We start from the raw sequence: 18,237 nt of genomic DNA on the forward strand, positions 1-18,237 counted from the left end.
CTCTCACTCCCCCCGACAGTCCCCACCTGCCTACCAGCTGAGCTCCGGCCGTCACCTCCAATCTGCAGCGCTGCTGACTTTAAATGAAGAAAACCGTCTCGTCGTTGGCCCTTCACTCACTGAGTCCCGCCCTCGAGGAAATAGGAAGTTATATCAGAGGGCGGGACTCAGTAGTGAAGGGCCAACGATGAGACGGTTTTCTTCATTTAAAGTCAGCAGCGCTGCAGATTGGAGGTGCCGGCCGGAGCTCAGCTGGTAGGCAGGTGGGGACTGTCGGGGGGAGTGAGAGGCGCTGCGCCGGGGGGGGGGGGGGGTTAGGGTCCACACCAGGGGGGGTGCCGTTCCACGCCGGGGGGGTGCCGTGTTGCACTGCACCCGGGGGGGGGGGGTGTGCGCAGCGGCGATCCGCCCCGGGTGTCAGCCAAGCACGGAACGCCACTGGGTCATCATGATCATCCCATTCAACTCTCCGAGGCCTGCCAGTGTGCAGTGAGGTGGACACAGAGGCAGACAGAATAGGCAACATTACTGATCCAGAGACTTCAGCTGGAAACCAGCAAGCATTTCCCTCAATCTGTGATGCAATACTGACCACAGCTACAGAATGTTGTAGTACCATTCTGCGGATGACCTGTAGAGGGAGCAGTCAGACAAGCAGTGAAAGGCTGGACCCCTTACGTTCAGCAGATACTCACTGTGACTTCCTAGGCTGAGGGTGATTATAATGTTCCCCAAAGTCCCAACTCCCAGTGCAACAGCAACCAACAGCCATAAAGGGGGCTGATTGTTTATAGCTAAAAGAGAGAGAGAGGTAGGTAGGTTTAAAATAGAAATGCCCATATTTATCAGAAATGCATACTGTATTTATATTAAAATGGAAATCAAACAAAATAAAACATGGAAAAGAAAATAAGATGATACCTTTTTTTATTGGACATAACTTAATATATTTCTTGATTAGCTTTCGAAGGTTGCCCTTCTTCCTCAGATCGGAAATAAGCAAATGTGCTAGCTGACAGTGTATATAAGTGAAAACATTCAAGCATTACTATGACAGTCTGACAGGGTGGGAGGATGGGGGTGGGTAGGAGGTATGCATGGGGACATCAAAGCTTATCATTGATATTCTAACAGGATGGGTGTGGATAGGTGAGGGGTGGGGTGATCAACAGAGAAATACAAAAAGATCCATCATTTACAGCCAAGCCACAAGATACCACCGTATCTGCTCTGACCCAGGGGACAGAGACAGACACCTTAAAAGCCTGACTGCATGGAGAAAATAATATAATATATTAGTGCTAGTGATTGAACAAACTTTAAAAATATAAGAGCAAAAATGTCACAACACATAATGCTGCCTTACCGAAAAGTGATGGCAGGATCTGGGGACAAATTTTGGGTGTCTCTGCCTAAGGTGTGCTATCACCCTGAGATGCCCATAGGAATATAAAGGATGTCTCAGTGTTTAGCATCAGCTGATTTGTAGTGCGATCTAAAAACGCTAGTGCACCTTTGTCAGTGTGTGGTATTATTTCATAAGTACATAAGTATTGCCACACTGGGACAGACCAAAGGTCCATCAAGCACAGCATCCTGTTTCAAACAGTGGCCAATCCAGGTCAGAAGTACCTGGCAAGATCCCAAAACAGTACAATACATTTTATGCTGCTTATCTTAGAAATAAGCAGTGGATTTCCCCTAAGCCCATTTTAATAATGGTCTATGGACTTTTCCTTTAGGAAGCCATCCAAACCTTTTTTTAAACCCTGCTAAGCTAACCGCCTTTACCACATTCTCTGGCAACGAATTCCAGAGTTTAATTACACGTTGAGTGAAGAAAAATTTTCTCTGATTCATATTAAATTTACTACTTTGTAGCTTCATCGCATGCCTCCTAGTCCTAGTATTTTTGGAAAGAGTAAATAAACAATTCCCGTCTACCCGTTCCACTCCACTCATTATTTTATAGACCTCTACTTCAGAATAAGTTGTATTTGTTTTTTGGACCCAAAACAACTTTTGGAATTCCTTGAAGCTAGGGAAGAAGTTCGGGTAGTAGTTTGATATTTATTTCCCGTTTCTTTTCTTTTTTTAATTATATCTTGGAACCTATTTATATCGTGGACAAATTTTAAAAATGTAGTATCAGACTACCCCCCTTCTATGCCACTTTCCTTTTGTTTTGTTTTATTTCAATACAATTCCATGACAAGAAATCAAGAAAATAGATTTTCTCTTGTTACTACAATGAACGGGAAAGCGCGGGGTACAAATGTAATAAATAAATGAATTAATAGTCTGTATATGTGAAAGCAGCAACATATGGATGCATATGGAGTGATTTTACAACATACACATATATGAGCTGTCCCTTCTACACATAGGGGGAGCGACTAATTAGGGAGCCACCCCAGAAAGTCAGCCTTTCTCTCAAGAGAGGTGGGTTTGAATGTCAGAGAGGTGAGCACATGTCCCTCCCCCCCTCCCCGCACAGTGGCAGGTAAAGATCAATAGATCTAACCAGTTGGTCTCCCAGTACTCTTAAGTAAATATCTGCTGGAATTTTGCCATTCAGGACGCTACTACTACTACTACTATTTGACATTTCTAAAGCGCTACTAGGGTTACGCAGCGCTGTACAATATAACATAGAAGGACAGTTCCTGCTCGAAGAGCTTACAATCTAATGGACAAATGTACAGACAATCAAGTAGTGGTCTAGGTTCCTTGAGAGGTATCAGGTTAGGTGCCGAAGGCAACATTGAAGAGGTGGGCTTTGAGCAAGGATTTGAAGATGGGTAGGGAGGGGGCTTGGCGTAGGGCCTCAGGAAGTTGATTCCACGCATAGGGTGAGGCGAGGCAGAATGGGCGGAGCCTGGAGTTGGCGGTGGTGGAGAAGGGTACTGAGAGGAGGGATTTGTCCTGTGAGCGGAGGCCTTGTCTGCCTCTCCTGCTGGAGACTTGCTTTTGCCTCTTCCAAAGCGGCAGCATCCTTCTCACCTTCTGTCTCACCAAACAGTTCTCCCATTCATCACTGCATCATCCACCCCCCCCCCCCCAGGCCACAATCACAGCAGCAGCATGGCACAGGTTCAGAGGAATGGGAACAACCTCAGGAAGGTGGCTTTGATCACTAGCATCACAAGGCACAACGCCTTCTCCTTGGTAGAGTTCCAGCTGGAGAGGGACTGTGAGGCCGAGGGCATCATTTACCCTTCTAGTTCTTTCAACACGGGGAGGATCGAGCATCTCTTTGAGAATCCACAAGGAAACATGAAGCTGCACTATAGAGATAAGATGGAAAGTACCTGCCTGGTGGAGATGGATTAACAAGGTGAACCTACTGAAATTTACAACTTGGGAGCCCAGAGACTTGCCAAAGCTTTTACCCTGTGGCTCAACTTCCTCCTGTCATGTAATGCCGTGCTGTAGACAGTCATCTGTGGACTGCGAGACCTTTTTCAGTTGTATCTTTTATATTAACAGTTCCTTGCGATTTTGTCCCCAGCATTTACCAACTCACCCAGCACCACTGTTTAGAAATAATTTTGCTGCTGATTTTTCATATCTTTCCACTGTTTTATTTTGAATCTTTAATGAGGTTAGCCTTGCGTTTTGTGTTTTTGTCCGATTGTTTTATCTAAATTTAATTTAATTGTCTGTATTTTATTGTTACCCTCCAAGAATTGTAGGCTGGAGCTATTATTTTATATCATTAGCAAAATGCGCCCTTTCCTCTCTGAGCACACCACCCGAACTCTCATCCACTCTCTCATTACCTCTCACCTTGACTACTGCAACCTACTCCTCACTGGCCTCCCACTTAGCCATCTATCCCCCTTTCAATCCGTTCAGAACTCTGCTGCACATCTTATCTTCCGCTTGGACCGATATGCTCATATCACCCCTCTCCTCAAGTCACTTCACTGGCTTCCGATCAGGCATCGCATACAGTTCAAGCTTCTCCTTCTAACCTACAAATGCACTCGATCTGCAGCTCCTCCCTACCGCTCTACCCTCATCTCCCCTTACATTCCTACCTGTAACCTCCGCTCTCAAGACAAATCCCTCCTCTCAGTACCCTTCTCCACCACCGCCAACTCCAGGCTCCGCCCTTTCTGCCTCGCCTCACCCCATGCTTGGAGCAAACTCCCTGAGCCCGTACGCCAGCCCTCCTCCCTGCCCATCTTCAAATCATTGCTCAAAGCCCACCTCTTCAATGTTGCCTTCGGCACCTAACCACTATACCTCTAGTCAAGAAATCTAGACTGCCCCAACTTGACATTTCGTCCTTTAGATTGTAAGCTCCTTCGAGCAGGGACTGTCCTTCTTTGTTAAACTGTACAGCGCTGCGTAACCCTAGTAGCGTTCTAGAAATGTCAAGTAGTAGTAGTAGTAGTAGTAATCACCAGAAGTAAGGAGAGTTAGCCTATTTCATAAGCTGCTCATCCACTGGGAGTTTATAATACATTTTTTTTTTCTTAAACAGAACAGAGATTCTTACAGTAAGCAGCAACAAAACACATTTTGTTCATAACATAATATAGGGAAATGGGACTTGATATACTGCCTTTCTGTGGTTTTTGCAACTACATGCAAAGCGGTTTACATATATTCAGCTATTTATTTGCACCAGGGGCAATGGAGGGTTAAGTGACTTGCCTAGAGTCACAAGGAGCTACAGTGGGACTCAAACTCAGTTTCGCAGGAGCAAAGTCCATTGCACTAACCACTAGACCACTCCTCCACACAATAAAACATTGTGTTAACATTATGGACAATCCCCCTCTCTGTCTTCCCAAATCCACTGGGATTTTAGTTCACCCCCTTTCAATGGAGGTTTGAGGTGATTTACATTCATTGGTGGGATCTGTTCAGTAAATTATCCCAGTCATACCCTCTACTAACCGTGATGCGCTCAGTACACTGGCACATTGGCACTCTGATACATTCTGGAAGCTGCCAGGGTGTGCTCAGGGGCAGAGCTGTGCTGCATAGTGTAGAGGTTTTCTTAAAATCCCTAAACAAAAACCAAAATCGTAGAGAGAACATAACTATTGCCATACTGGCACAGAACAAAGGTCCATGAGGCCCAGCATCCTGTTTCCAACAGTGGCCAATCCAGGTCACAAGTACCTGGCAAGATCCCAAAACAGTACAATACATTTTATGCTGCTTATCTTAGAAATAAGCAGTGGATTTCCCCTAAGCCCATTTTAATAATGGTCTATGGAGTTTTCCTTTAGAAAGCCATCCAAACCTTTTTTAAACCCTGCTAACTGTTTTTACTACATTCTCTGGCAGCGAATTCCAGAGTTTAATTACACATTGAGTGTAGAAATAATTTCTACGATTCATTTTAAATTTACTACTTTGTATCTTCATTGTGTGCCCCCTTTTCCTACAAGTTTTGGAAAGAGTAAACAAGCGATTCACATCTACCTGTTACACTCCACTCATTATTTTATAGACCTCTATCATATCTCCCCTCAGCCGCCTTTTCTCCAAGCTGAAGAGTCCTAGCCGCTTTAGCCTTTCCTCACAGGGAAATCGTCCCATCCCCTTTATCATTTTTGTCGCCCTTCTCTGTACCTTTTCTAATTCCACTGTATCTTTTTTGAGATGCGGTGCCCAAACTTGTACACAGTATTCGAGGTTTAGTCGCACCATAGAGCGATACATGTTTGTTTTCCATTCTATTTGCTTTCTTAGCTGCTGCTGCACACTGAGCAGAGGGTTTCAAGGTATCATCAGGAAACTGATGGGCTAATTCAGGCTCCGGATGGTCCAACAGGCTCCTTCCTGTACTCCTGGATTTAAGGGGGGAGAGATTTGAGGAGTTTTTCAAGCAGCTCTGTCACTGCAACACTCTGCTGCTCCCTGCAGTGCCTGTAATCTCACACTGTGCCAGCTTTCTCCTCCCTGCTACCAGGGCTCTCTCTCTCCTTCTGCCGTAAAGCCCAAGTTAAAGATAAAATTCACTGACCTGAAGAAAAGAAGTAGCTTGTGCCTTCTCAGCATCTGTGCAGTTATCACCACAAAATCAAGGGGGACACATTTCCCTGGATTTTATATAGCGCCCCTAGTGTTCCATGCCGAAATCCCAGCGTGTTCTTTAACAATACGCATAACTTAATTGCCTTTAACAAGCTAATCAGCATTGATAACAGCACTTGACAAGCAATAATGAGCACTAATGGAGAATAATTAGAATTTACACGCACAACTCGCTAAGCGTATTCTGTACCGTTCTGCGCCTAACTTCTAACGTACACAGCAAAAAGGGGCGTGGTTATGGGCAGGGAAATGGGCGTTCTGAAATTTACGCACATAGTTAAAGAATATGGCCCCCACTGCGCCTAAAACAAAACGCTAGGATTTACGCCATGTTTTCATTGGTGTAAATGGATGCATGTAGTTTTAGGTGCTGGAATATCAACTAAGCGTATTCTATATACCACACCTAAATGTAGGTTTCACTTAATACACTGGGGCCTAGTGGTTAGAGTGCCAGTCTTGGCATCCAGAGGTGGCTAGTTCAAGTCCCACTGGTACTCCTTGTGACCTTGAGCAAGTTACTTAACCCTCCATTGTCTCAGGTACAAACTTAAATTTATGAGCCCTCCAGGGACAGAGAAATACCCAGTGTACCTGAATGTAACTCACCTTGAGCTACTACTGAAAAGGTGTGAGCAAAATCCAAATAAATAAATTATGACATCACAATATCAGCTCTGGTTATCAGAGACTGAAACTCTTCACACTAAGGGGAAAGTTATCAACGTGGACTACTGTTCAGATGTGTTATTTTACCATTAGCATGTGCTATTTTAGCACTGGTCCCATTTTATACAGTGAGACCTAGTTACTAATAGCCCGGTTTAACAGTAAAACCCCTTTAATTAAAGAAAAAAGAAATCTCTAGAAGTTGAAATCACTGCCATATGTAATTAAAAAGTGAGACAAGTACAGGACAATCAAGCCATTGTGACATCGCTGATGAGGTTGGCTGTTATTGGTGGAATGAGGCATTGTGTCATCACTGAGAGGCTGGCTCTTATTGGTGGAATGAGGCATTATGACATCACAATATCAGCTCTGGTTACCAGTGACTGAAACTCTAAACATTAAGGGAGGAAGTTATCAACGTGGATTACCGATAAAATGGGTTATTTTACCATTTACGTGTGCTATTTTAGCACTGGTCCCATTTTATACAATGAGACCTTGTTACTAATAACTGGGATTAACAGTAACATAACACTTGTTAATGGTAGTCCACATCGATAACTTCCCTCTTAATTAAAGAAAAAAGAAATGTCTCTAGAAGTTGAAATCACTGCTCTATGTAATAAGGCAAGTACAGGACAATTAAGCCATTGTGACATCACTGAGAGGTTGGCTCTTATTGGTGGAATAAAGCATTGTGACATCACTGAGAGGTTGGCTCTTACTGGTGGGATGAGGCATTATGACATCACAATATCAGCTCTGATTACCAGAGACTGAAAGTCTTCACACTAAGGGGAAAGTTATCAAGGTGGGCTACTGTTCAGATGTGTTATTTTACCATTAGCGTGTGCTATTTTAGCATTGGTCCCATTTTATACAGTGAGACCTAGTTACTAATAGCCCGGTTTAACAGTAAAACCCTTTTAATTAAAGAAAAAAGAAATCTCTAGAAGTTGAAATCACTGCCATATGTAATTAAAAAGTGAGCCAAGTACAGGACAATCAAGCCATTGTGACATCACTGATGAGGTTGGCTTTTATTGGTGGAATGAGCCAAAGGGACAGGGAAATATCTAGAGTACCTGAATGTAACTCACCTTGAGCTACTACTGAAAAAGGTGTGAGCAAAATCTAAATAAATAAATAAATATAGAATTCCCCCCATTAGGGCTACATTCAATAAAGAGCACCAAAAATGAGGCACCAGAATGATTCCCAGTATGCACATATTCTGCATAGGAATGTTCTTTATACAAAACTACCTTACTGTACATTTTAGACTAGATTCTATATATCACATCTAAAATAATCGGCGCCGAATAAAAATACACCTACATTTTTATGTGGTTATTCACCAAGCGCCCGTCCACATGGCTAAGTTTAGTCGTGGGCAGTTACGGCAAGTAAAACTTGGTGTAAAACACAAAATCTAAATTAGGTGCATGCCGGGTGTATTCTACTAGATTTGAGAAACGCCCATGACTCACCCATTTCATACCCATGGCTGTGCCCCCTTTTCAGCTATGCAACTTAGAATCTACACACATCACGTTACAGAATATGCTTAGACAAGTGTGCGCGTAAATTCTAACGCCAATTGCTGTCAATAATTGCTTGTTCATTGGCAATGATCGGTGCTAATTAGCTTATTAACTAATTAAGTTGCGTGCGTAAATCCAGAATACAGCCAGAGTTGCATGCACAACTTAAGTCGCGGAATATGGAATCTGGTGATTTGCATCTGACTTTGGGCGTAAGCATTGATACCTGCCAAAGCTGGTGTAAATGGTGGTCCTCAATTAATGGCTTTTAGGCAAGGAAATGCACCTAATTTCTGGGAACAGCCTTGATCCACCCATGACCCTCCCATGGCCACACCCTCTTTGGAGTTGCGCACTGTGAAATTTAGTCACGCGTGTTGTGCCCAGTGCTACTGTCCAGTATTATTGACCAGTTTGACCTCACAGTCAGTTAAACCTTCTCCTCCTCCCCCGAGTAGAAACCTTTACCACTAGACTCTCAATTCTTAGGCAAATCTTCTTTATTGCAATTCTCCCCATACCCAGTCATCTCAGAGGCAAGGAGAGGCCAGATCTCAGCAGTGCTGAGCAGTGGCATAGCTACGGGTGGGCCTGCCCACTCAATCTTGGCTCTGGCCCACCCAGCTGCAGCGCCACACTGCTCTCTTCCCCCCCCCTCTCCTCCACGGCATCCCAGCACCTGCACTCCGGTCTTTGAACCCCTTCCCTCCCCGGTGTCGGTACAGGTGTCCTTGGCGCCTGCAGCGATTCATTCTCACTGCTTGCACCGGCCCCGCAGGCTTCCATTTGCCACATACCGAAAGACAGGAAACAGGCAATGACATCAGCGAGGGCGGGACATGGCAGATGGAAGCCTGAGGGGCTGGCACAAGCAGCGAGAATGAATCACTGCAGGCACCGAGGATGCCTGTACCGATACTGGGGAGGGACGACGTTGAGAGACAGGAGCGCAGTTGCTGGGACGCTGCAGAGGAGAGGAAGAAGATGTGGGGAAGGTGAAAAAAATACCTCATGTTCTTAAAAAATATCTCCGGGAAGATACTTATGGTGTATGGTTGGGGGGGGGGGGGCACGTGCGCATGGAAGGGCCCATCCAACTAACCTTTGGACCCATCCAAAATACTGAGTCTACGCCTCTAGTGCTGAGAGGCAAAGCTGTAAACTCAAACAGGGAGAAATACATGGAAAATGCCTTTTACAGCAACCTAAGGGAGAGAGAGCGAGTGAGGAGAAAGAGAAGGTAAAAAACCTTGATGGAACCACAGTGGAACAAGAAAGGTCAGCTCTCAGAAAAGCTGCTAGCCCATGGCAAGCAAAACATAGGTGGTCATAGAAAAATAAGCATGTTTTGCTTAAACAATAAGCATAAAACAAAACATATCAGTTTCTAAAAATAAGCTCAATTTTATTTATTTTTGTTACATTTGTACCCCGCACTTTCCCACTCATGGCAGGCTCAATGCGGCTTACATGGGGCAATGGAGGGTTAAGTGACTTGCCCAGAGTCCCACTAGCAATATTCCATGTAGAAGTCGGCCCTTGCAGATCACCAATGTGGCCGCACAGGCTTCTGCTTCTGTGAGTCTGACGTCCTGCACGTACGTGCAGGACGTCAGACTCACAGAAACAGAAGCCTGCGCAGCCTTCTACATGGAATGCTGCTAGTGGAATAGCAACATTCCATGTAGAATGTCCAATAGAAGCAACATTCCATGTAGAATCTCCAATAGTAACAACAGAATCTCAGTAGTAGCAACATTCCATGTAGAATCTCCAATAGTAGCAACATTCCATGTAGAACCTCAAATAGTAGCAACATTCCATGTAGAATCTCCAATAGTATCTGTTTTATTTTTGTTACATTTGTACCCTGCGCTTTCCCACTCATGGCAGGCTCAATGCGGCTTACATGGGGCAATGGAGGGTTAAGTGACTTGCCCAGAGTCACAAGGAGCTGCCTGTGCCTGAAGTGGGAATCCAACTCAGTTCCTCAGTTCCCCAGGACCAAAGTCCACCACCCTAACCACTAGGCCACTCCTCCACTGTTGCTACTATTTGAGATTCTACATGGAATGTTGCTATTCCACTAGCAACATTCCATGTAGAAGTCGGCCCTTGCAGATCACCAATGTGGCCGCGCAGGCTTCTGCTTCTGTGAGTCTGACGTCCTGCACGTACGTGCAGGACGTCAGACTCACAGAAACAGAAGCCTGCGCAGCCTTCTACATGGAATGTTGCTAGTGGAATAGCAACATTCCATGTAGAATGTCCAATAGAAGCAACATTCCATGTAGAATCTCCAATAGTATCTATTTTATTTTTGTTACATTTGTACCCTGCGCTTTCCCACTCATGGCAGGCTCAATGCGGCTTACATGGGGCAATGGAGGGTTAAGTGACTTGCCCAGAGTCACAAGGAGCTGCCTGTGTCTGAAGTGGGAATCCAAGTCAGTTTCTCAGGACCAAAGTCCACCACCCTAACCACTAGGCCACTCCTCCACCACAATCTTGGCTCTGTGTTTTGGAGCAAGGTGGGATCTATTTATTTGGATTTTATTTGTCTTCTATTTATTTGGATTTTGCCCACACCTTTCTCAGTAGTAACTCAAGGTGAGTTATATTCAGGTACACTGGATATTTCCCTGTCCTTGGAGGGCTGCAACACCCGTGCACAAAAGCAAAATGAGTTCCAACAGCAAAAGCACCAGAATGCAGGCCCATCGCACCTGCGCAGAAAAAGCCCCGGTCCAGTTCCAAAAGTCAGTAACCACCATGAGTTTGGAAATTGGACCAGAGCTTCCGATGTGCAGACGCTGCGGGCCACGCCCCTGCACCCCGAACACCAGATCCCACCTTGCTCCAAAACACAGGTTTATTTATTTATAAAGTATGTCCCGGATGTCAGAAAGCAGCCCTAATCCAGGGGTGGTGCATGTTGTTATTAACTCCTTCCATAGCCAATCAGGAAACAAAAGAGGACAGGAAAAGGCAGAACTGAGAGCCACCTGACACACTTACTTGCAGTGGCATACCAAAGGGGGGGCAGTGGGGGCGGTCTGCCCCAGGTGCACGCCGCTGGGGGGGGGGTGCCGCGCACCTGTCGGCTCTTCGTTTTCATGCTCCCTTTGCCCAGGAACAGGTTTACTTCCTGTTCCGGGGCAGAGGGAGCATGAAAACGAAGAGCCGGCAGGCGCGCGGCACCCCCCCCAGCGGCGTGCACCCGGGGGGGGTTCTTTCGCCGGGGGATCAGGGGTTCTTTCGCCGGGGGGGGCGTCGCGCTGTTCCGGGGGAGGGGCGCTGCACCCGGAGGGGGCGGGGCGCATCGGCGATCCACCCCGGGTGTCAGCCCCCCTAGGAACGCCACTGCTTACTTGCAATCTTATCACGGTGACAATTGTGGGCAATCAGCGGTATATCAAGTCAAACAAAAGGAAAAAGAACAAGCCTAAAACAAGCTACCTGCAAATTCATTAAAAAAAAAAAAAACTTCAAGAAACAACAAGCCGAACTCGCAGGGAATAAGCTAGGTTGGCAACAGGGTTGCCAGCTGGGAAAAATTTTCCCAGCCTGAAACAGCCGTAAACCCGCCCAAAAACCGCCCGTAGCCAATCCCCGTCTTCCGCGTCACCGAACCCCGCCCCTGCATCACCTAACCACGCCCCGTGTCACTAACCCCGCCTTCCACGTCACTAATCCCGCCTCCCATGTCACTAACCCCGCCCCCTACGTCATCCCTGACTTCAGCCCCGCCCCTGAAAGGCTTCTATTGGTCCAATTTGGACTAATAGAAGCCCCGGAAAAGCTTCTATTGGACCGAATTGGACCAATAGAAGCCCCGGAAAAAACTGCCGAACTCGCACAGCGGCGACGGGAAAACCGCCCAAAAAACCGCATCCCGCGGCCGGCGAAATTTTCCCGCCGCCGCTGGCGAAAACCCGCCCAATTGGGCGGTAAAACCGCCCACCTGGCAACCTACAACACTGGCACAGACTGAGCCTGTCACCTAGCCTGCGGGGCAAAGAAAGAGGGCTGGCCTTAGCTCAGAGCTAACAACCAATAGAAACAAGCTCACAAGGAGCCAATCACAGGACACTGCAACTGTAGATGGGGAAGGGGAAGCGGGACCGCAGAGAGGGAGGCAAGATTCCCCCGGGCCCGGCCTCCAAGAGGGGCCTAGCGCCAGAGTCTCTCTCTCTCTCCTGCTCCTGACGGGACCCAGGTGATCGCGTCCAGACAGGAGCAGGAGAGAAAAAACTCTGGCGTCGGGCCCCCCCTTAGAGGTTGGGGAGGAGCAGACAAAGGGCTTCAAAGGCCAAGCCTTCCTCCAGCGCTGTTCTTTACTCCCTGCAGCTGCTTTTCCCCTTACGTCAAGCATGCTCGGCTTTGATGAAATTGAGCGTGCGCGACGTGAGGGGAAAAGCAGCCTCAGGGGCAGGGCAGGCAATGCGGCGCAGGAAGAACAGCGCTGGAGGAAGGCTTCTTCTGCTGGCGGGACCTGGGGACCCCCGCCTGCCATGGTATGTGGAATTGTAGCAGGGGGTGGCAGTGGCGGGGCTTAGTCTCTCGGCGACCCTGAGGAGAAGCCCCAGTAAACAGTCCTGTATATACAAATAATATTCCAATTAAATATACACAATAATGCCCTCTGCCCCCACGAATATGGGGGCAGCACGTTATAGAATAGGGCAGTGATGGCGAACCTATGGCACGCGTGCCAGAGAGGGCACGCAGAGCCCTCTCGGCACGCGTGCCATCGCCGGGGGCGTAGCCACGGGTGGGCCTGGACGGGCCCAGGCCCAGTCACTTTCCCTCCAGGCCCGCCCGCCCACCCAACATCCTCTCGCATGTCCTCCCTGCCGGCGCTGATTAACTCCGTCGAAGCGGCTGCGTCTTTGAAAGCCCTGCCCGTCTCTAGCCTTCCCTTCATGAGTTCGTTCCCTCAGAGTCAGTCCCGCCTTCTGACATCATTTCCGCGAGGGTGGGACTGACTCTGAGAGAATGAACTCACGAAGGGAAGGATAGAGACGGGCAGGGCTTTCAAAGATGCGGCCGCTTCAACGGAGGTAATAAAAAAGATTTACATGCAGGGCATGGATGGAAGCGGGAGGGGAGGGCGGGGAGAGAAGAGAATCGCTGGGGATGGATGGAGGGGGCAGGGGAGAGGAGAGTTGCGGGACATGGGTGGATGGAGGGGAGAACAGGGGAGAGGAGAGTTGCTGGACATAGGTGGATGGAGGGCAGGGGAGACAGGAGAATTGCTGGACATGGATGGATGGAGGGGAGGGCAGGGGAGAGAGGAGAGTTGCTGGACATGGGTGGATGGAGGGGAGGGCAGGAGAGAGAAGGGTTGCTGGACATGGATGGATGGAGGGGAGGGCAATTGTTGGACGGATGGAGGGGAGGGAAGGGAAGACAGGAAGGAGATGCACATGGATGGAGGGGAGGGAAGGGAAGACAGGAAGGAGATGCACATGGATGGAGGGGAAGGGAGTTATCAGCATGCATGCAACAGCAAAAATCACATTAATTAGTCAAAAGCATGCCAAATGCTTTTAAAGTTCTGTTATTCAGGTTAAATTGCCCTGTTGGCACTTTGCGATAAATAATTAGATTTTGGGTTGCTGTTTGGGCACTCGGTCTCTGAAAGGTTCGCCATCACTGGAATAGGGTGTAGGGCTGATCCACATATAACACTTACTGCCAATTAAGTGCTTGTTAGCGCCAAAAATTTATTAACACCTAATTGGCTAATTAGTTTACACACAGATCTGGAATCCGTACCTAAAGAATCCAGTGGTAAATATACCCCAAATCCACATTATTACATATTTTTACCCCACAAGTTTAAACTGCAGCTGATGTCATGGAACATCTATAAATTAAAGCAAACCAAGAAAAAATTTAACTTTTTAGTTCACTTATTAAGGGGTCATTTTAAAAAGGTGCACCGAAAAATGGCTTGCAGTAGTGTAGGTGCGGGTTTTGAGCTCGCGCAGAATCATTTTTCAGCGCACCTGTAAAAAAGGTCTCTTTTTTTCCCGAAAATGGACGTGCGGCAAAATCAAAATTGCTGCGCGTCCATTTTGGGTCTGAGACCTTACCGCCAGCCATAGACCTAGCGGCAAAGAATTTGGGCGGTAATAACCTAAGCATGTCGGATGCCACTTGGTGCGAGGCAGCTACGCGCGCCAGAAAATAAAACATATTTTTCAGACACACGTAGCGGACGCACGCCAAAATTGAAATTACCGGTAACCGGGCAGTAACTCCAATTTGGCGCGCGTGGGGTGCATGTAGGCACCTATGTGGCTTAGTAAAAGGGTCCCTTAGTGAGCAAACTAAGTTTAACCAAACTGGGGAAAAAAAACCCAGCAAGCAAAATAAATCCCAAGTCTCCAGCACATGAAGAGAGGAGAATGACAGAAGAGTGGGTGGGAGGTGTTGAGATGCAAATTAACCTGAAGCCCCCATGTAGATGTCGTGGGCTGAATCATGTGTGCAGATTTAACATTTCCAAGAAAACATGTGAACATATCAGTGACCACAGTGGGAGTCTGGGCTCTTCCAGTCTATTCAATTCATTCTACTTGGTGTCGTCACCTACCCTAAACGACCTGCAGTTACCTCCACCCCTTTGCTCTGATCATCTTCCTCTAATTCTGTTCCATTTTCATGTTCCTACCCATCTACTGCTTGACATTTCCAAGCATCTGTTACCCTTGCTTTAAAAACACAAAAAAGAATGTAGTAAAAGCAGTTAGCTTAGCGGGGTTTTAAAAAAAGGTTTGGCTGACTTCCTAAAGGAAAAGTCCATAGACCATTATTAAAATGGACTTGGAGAAAATCCACTGCTTATTTCTAGGATAAGCAGCATAAAATGTATTGTACTTTTTTTGGATCTTGCCAGGTATTTGTGACCTGGATTGGCCACTGTTGGAAAAGGGATACTGAGCTTGATGGACCTTTGCTGTGTCCCAGTATGGCAATACTTATGTACTTATGAATTAAAGGTTACAGAGCAACATCACAAGACAATAGAGTCTGGGCTCTTCCAATCTATTCATTTCTTTCTACCTGCTGTCGTCACCTACCCTAAATGACCTGCAGTCACCCTCAACCCTTGCTCTGATCTTCTTCCTCTAATTCTGTTCCATTTTTATGTTTCTACCCATCTACTGCTTGACATGGTATTCTCAATGCTTCAGCCTCTCGTTAACAAATGTTTCCTCCTCTTTCTTCTACTACTACTACTACTATTTAGCATTTCTATAGCGCTACAAGGCATACGCAGCGCTGCACAAACATAGAAGAAAGACAGTCCCTGCTCAAAGAGCTATGTAATAAAAGTGAGCCAAGTATAGGACAATCAAGCCATTGTGACATCACTGATGAGGTTGGCTCTTATTGGTGGCCTGAGGCATTATGACATCACAATATCACCTCTGATTACAAGAGACTACTACTACTACTATTTAGCATTTCTATAGCGCTACAAGGCGTACGCAGCACTGCACAGACATAGAAGAAAGACAGTCCCTGCTCAAAGAGCTTACAATCTAAAAGACAAAAAATAAAGCAAACAAATCAATTAATGTGTACAGGAAGGAGGAGAGGAGGGTAGGTGGAGGCGAGTGGTTACAAGTGGTTACGAGTCAAAAGCAATGTTAAAGAGGTGGGCTTTCAGTCTAGATTTAAAGGTGGCCAAGGATGGGGCAAGACGTAGGGGCTCAGGACGTTTATTCCAGGCGTAGGGTGCAGCGAGACAGAAGGCGCGAAGTCTGGAGTTGGCAGTAGTGGAGAAGGGAACAGATAAGAAGGATTTATCCATGGAGCGGAGTGCACGGGAAGGGGTGTAGGGAAGGACGAGTGTGGAGAGATACTGGGGAGCAGCAGAGTGAATACATTTATAGGTTAGTAGAAGAAGTTTGAACAGGATGCGAAAACAGACAGGGAGCCAGTGAAGGGACTTGAGGAGAGGGGTAGTATGAGTAAAGTGACCCTGGCGGAAGACGAGACGGGCAGCAGAGTTTTGAACCGATTGGAGAGGGGAGAGGTGACTAAGTGGGGGGCCAGCAAGAAGCAGATTGCAGTAGTCTAAACGAGAGGTGACAAGGGTGTGGATGAGGGTTTTGGTAGAGTGCTCGGAAAGAAAGGGGCGGATTTTACGGATGTTGTAAAGAAAGAAACGACAGGTCTTGGCGGTCTGCTGGATATGAGCAGAGAAGGAGAGAGAAGAGTCAAAGATGACCCCAAGGTTTCGAGCTGAGGAGACATTCTGCTTTCTGCTTTCTATCTATTTAAAAAGCTGCAGGAGTTATTTTGCAAGCCTTACTTACAATTTTCACAAGAAATACTGGCATTTACTCGCGAGTACTAAATTCTACTGCTGTGTACGTTTCATACATGTGTAAACCCCTGGGCTTGATGGACCTGCTTTGGTCTTTCCCAGTTTGGCAATACTTATATACGTAAGTTTTTCAAAAGTGCTCGCTTCAGCCAGAGCTTTACACGAAGGAAGGAGGGAGTCGGGCTCCTCAATTGCTTAAAATGGTAGCCTCACTACTTAATTGCAGGCACTTTTAAACATGTAGGTTTGTAAAATGAAGCAGTGGTGCCTCTTACATGTAAAAGTTGTGCCGAGTCTGCGCCATCTGCCGGATTCTATATATTGTGCCCAGCATTCCGCGCCGAAATCCAAGCGTATTCTTATAACAATGTGCGTAACTTAAGTGGTTTAACAAGCCAATCAGCATTCTTAACAGCACTTGATAAACAATAATGAACACTGATTGGCAATAATTAGAATTTACATGCCCACCTGGCTAAGAGTATTCTGTAACACAGAGCGCCTAAATTCTAATGGCTGGCGTGCAGTCAAAAAGGGGCGTGGTTATTGGCAGGGAAATAGGCGGTTTGGGAACGTTATATATATTGGGTGTTACAAAATTTACATGCAGTGTTATAGAATATGTCCCTCTGCTCCTAAATCTACTTGCCAGTATTTACGCCAGTTTTAGGCACAGGGATATCAGCGGGGAAATCAGCGCATTCTATATACCGCGCTTAAATCAAGGTGCCACTTATAGAATACACTTAGGCGTAGACTTGTTCCGGGCGGACCTTTTAGGCACCATATAGAGAATCCCCCTCCCCCCATTTGTTTTCAATCTCTGTATTTGTAAAATTGCTGATCAGTAGTTGGGGAGTAAGTTCAGTGCTGGGCAGACTTCTACGGTCTGTGCACTGAAAATGGCACGGACAGATCAAGAGGAAGAATACATGTGTGACATTGGAAGACATCCTATGAGTTGATCTTATTGGGTAGAATGGATGGACTGTGCCGTTTTACTTGAATAAGTACGGACGGGGAGCGGGATCTTGGGGTGATAGTAATAAGTACGGATGGGGAGAGGGATCTTGGGGTGATAGGATCTGAGGATTTGAAGGCGACGAAACAGTGTGACAAGGCGGTGGCCGTAGCTAGAAGTTTGTTAGGCTGTATAGAGAGAGGTGTGACCAGCAGAAGAAAGGGGGTGTTGATGCCCCTGTATAAGTCGTTGGTGAGGCCCCACCTGGAGTATTGTGTTCAGTTTTGGAGGCCGTATCTTGCTAAGAATGTAAAAAGAATTGAAGCGGTGCAAAGAAAAGCTACGAGAATGGTATGGGATTTGCGTTACAAGACGTATGAGGAGAGACTTGCTGACCTGAACGTGTACACCCTGGAGGAAAGGAGAAACAGGGGTGATATGATACAGACGTTCAAATATTTGAAAGGTATTAATCCGCAAACGAACCTTTTCCGGAGATGGGAAGATGGTAGAACGAGAGGACATGAAATGAGATTGAAGGGGGGCAGACTCAAGAAAAATGTCAGGTAGTATTTCTTCACGGAGAGGGTGGTGGATGCTTGGAATGCCCTCCCGCGGGAGGTGGTGGAAATGAAAACGGTAACGGAATTCAA

This window comes from Microcaecilia unicolor, chromosome 2 (assembly GCF_901765095.1).
Source record: "Microcaecilia unicolor chromosome 2, aMicUni1.1, whole genome shotgun sequence".
Lineage (NCBI taxonomy): Eukaryota > Metazoa > Chordata > Amphibia > Gymnophiona > Siphonopidae > Microcaecilia > Microcaecilia unicolor.